General features: G+C 31.9%; 1 pseudogene; it reads right to left on the bottom strand.

The window, feature by feature from the left end:
* Positions 1-743: 743 nt before the first annotated feature.
* LOC109205724 lies at positions 744-1183 on the bottom strand (annotated as a pseudogene).
* Between the last annotated feature and the right edge of the window lie 1896 nt (positions 1184-3079).

The raw sequence follows: 3079 nt of genomic DNA, 5'->3' as shown, positions 1-3079 counted from the left end.
TTTTTTATGGAGTTATGTCCTAAAAAAGGAAGAATGAATGAAGAAGAAAAAAAAGTCTATGTCCACTAATTGGATTTCATCAAATTTAAAATTAGCCACTATTTCCAATGCAATAAGATATTGCCTACTATATGATTTTAAGATTTAAGTTATATATACTAACAATGTAATAAAAATTTTACACAATTTGTATAATTTAATATGTTAAAGCATGTTACTTACCATTTATTCTAGATTATAAATCAGTGCTATTAAAAAGAATTACTTGCAACTATCTTTTAAGTTTTATGCTTTTGGTGCATAGAACTTAAACTCATAATTTAGGACTATTTAAAGAAAATGAATGCTATAAAGCACTTCATCTGTAATAATACAAGCTTTCTACCTATGTTTCAACTTCTATCAATCTATTTCGAGCTATCATTTACAAAATATGATAAGTTATATATACTAACAATGTAATAAATTTTTTACATAATTTGTACAATTTAATATGTTAAAGCAGGTTAATTATTTACCATTTATTCTAGATTGCCAATCAGTGCTATTAAATAGAATTACTTGCAACTATCATTTAAGTTTTACGCTTTTGGTGCATAGAACTTAAACTCGTAATTTAGGACTATTTCAAGAAAATGAATGCTATAAAGCTCTCCATCTGTAATAATACAAGCTTTCTACCTATTTTTCAACTGCTATACAATCTATTTCGAGCTATCATTTACAAAATATGATGTCATGGCTCAATAAATAAGGAGTTGCCGGTTTCCGCCTTCTTGGTGCAAATAATAGGTTGAACAACAACATGAAGTAATTGAAAGGAGCAATGCTTTGTGAAGATCTGCAGCAGCTATGCCTTTCTTGATTAGTAAAACGATGTAGTCCATGAATTCTGAATCACAGGGTAATGTAATAGGTCCACCACTTGGTAGCCCGAACTCTTCTTCAGACATGTTTGAAAGTTGCCTAATGACCTCATTTTCAAGATAAGCCAGGGGAATTACGAAGCGCCTTTGATCAATTGTATAAACTACAAAATGGCCTTTTTTGGCGATAGAGGATGAAGATTTACTACAACTTCTGCATCATTACCATTTCTTGAAAATGAAATCCTCTTCCTCTGCTTGGCCGCGAACTTTTGCCATCTCCTGGCCATCTTGATAAGTTTCTTAGCACTGATCATTATCATAAACTAGAAATTTAGAGTCTTTTGATAGCTGGATAAAAAAAATGTTCGCTCTTGATGATGAAAAGGCTCAAAGGAAAAGGATTATATTTATACAAGAGGCTGTAGATAGGCTTTGAGTTGCAGCTAAAGTTTTGCCACTAATGAATAAAGGCAAAGCCATGTGCTGATGCCTGTCTCATATAGATTCGGGGCCTTAAATTGGTGAAAAATTCTTCTCTTCACTTTGGTAGGCAACAACTTGGACATATTAGTTAGGCTATAAGCTTATACTTGGGACTTCTCACAAAATGCCAATAATTTTAAAATCATTAATGAATGAAGAATTGCTGGTAGAAGAACAAATCATGTGCTAAGTGTGTTAGAAATTACTGTCTCTTCTAGAGACTTCTAGTGTGGCCCACATATAAGGTAATAAATTATTTACCTTATCTCCCAAAGGAAATAATATATCAGATAACATTCTGTAGTTATGCATATATGGTAGTTTCTTTGATGGAAAGAAATTACCATATATTAGGAGTCCCTAGGGTAATTATAATTTATGGAGAAGTTCCTAGGGCTAAAGTATTTGCCTTAGAGTCCCTAGCCTACCTATAAATACGCATGTGACTCTATCAGTCTGGCATCCTATGATAGGCTCGGGCTAGAAGGCTCTAGGTTTTCTGTCAAAGTTCCTCCAAGGCAATTCCCCACATTACTTGAACAACCATGGCTGAAGGTACCTTCCTATTAATATTCCGTTGCGTAGGCTCTGTGAATATATTCGAATTTCAACATGGGGTATCAGAGCATACTTTACCCATGTTGTTCAGTGTCTATTGATGATGATTGTAATTTACCATGTTCCTGTAACATGAAATTTCTCAATTCCATGGAGAAATTTTACGGTTTTGTCTTTGCAGTATGTCGTCTCTGAAAGGTTTGAAGTTTTAAATTAAGACTTGGATCCATGGCACACTGTGTGTATTTGAGAGTGCATTGTGAAGTAACTGTAGTTAGTCGGTGTTGTCCTTTTCTATTCTTGAGTTTCAATATTTTGAATACTTGTTGGACCTAAATATTTGTAGCCGATATATATATATAAAAGGTCTTAAATTATTGTTTGTAATATGTGAGTTTGGTATTCTTGCATTGACTAGAATTAACAAGCAATTGGTAAAACTTTTAAACAAACTGTTATTTTGTATTATTTGGATCTACTTTACTTCTTAGAAGTGAAAATATCCTAGTCAAAGTTTATTCTTACAAGGTTGCTCTCATGACCATGCTTAGTTTTTCTATATATATGTTTAAAAAAGTCACATGGTTCTGAAGTTTCGTGACCTTTGTTCTTTACTTCCTCATCAAAATTTTGGAGTCTCTGTTTCAAATTTGGAGTCTTTGTTCGTTATTTTGGACTAACAATCTAGGCACTATTCATAAGAAATTCAAGTGTTTTGGAATAAAGGAATTTGACTAACTGTTCATTTATAGTTATTTAAGTTCGTGATGTGTGAATTAATTATAAGAAATAACCATTTGTATAGCGTTATGCTTATATCAAGTCAGGCAACATTTGTTTAAGTTGATTGCTAAAGTTAATTATTCTAAGATGTCATTTTGAGTTTTCTTTTATGTGATGTATTTAGGAGTGGCCACATCATCTTGAATACTTAATATAAAAGAAATTGAATTTATTAATCACATAATGTTTAGTGATTAAAGGTTATAATGACATCTATTTAGTCCAGTTATCTTATTAAATGGTAACCCGACCCTACAGGGAGGTAACCATTTTGGTGAGATTAATTGGAATGAGATAGTAAGCCTTTAAGTTAAAATTATCTTATGCCCACAGGTATGGATAAATTTTTATGTATTTTGGTTTACTAGTCTAATAAAGTTAGTAAA

The sequence above is a fragment of the Nicotiana attenuata genome, unplaced genomic scaffold, assembly GCF_001879085.1.
Source record: "Nicotiana attenuata strain UT unplaced genomic scaffold, NIATTr2, whole genome shotgun sequence".
NCBI lineage: Eukaryota > Viridiplantae > Streptophyta > Magnoliopsida > Solanales > Solanaceae > Nicotiana > Nicotiana attenuata.
The sequence above is the reverse complement of the archived record's forward strand: the minus strand, read 5'-3'. Positions and strand labels throughout refer to the sequence as shown.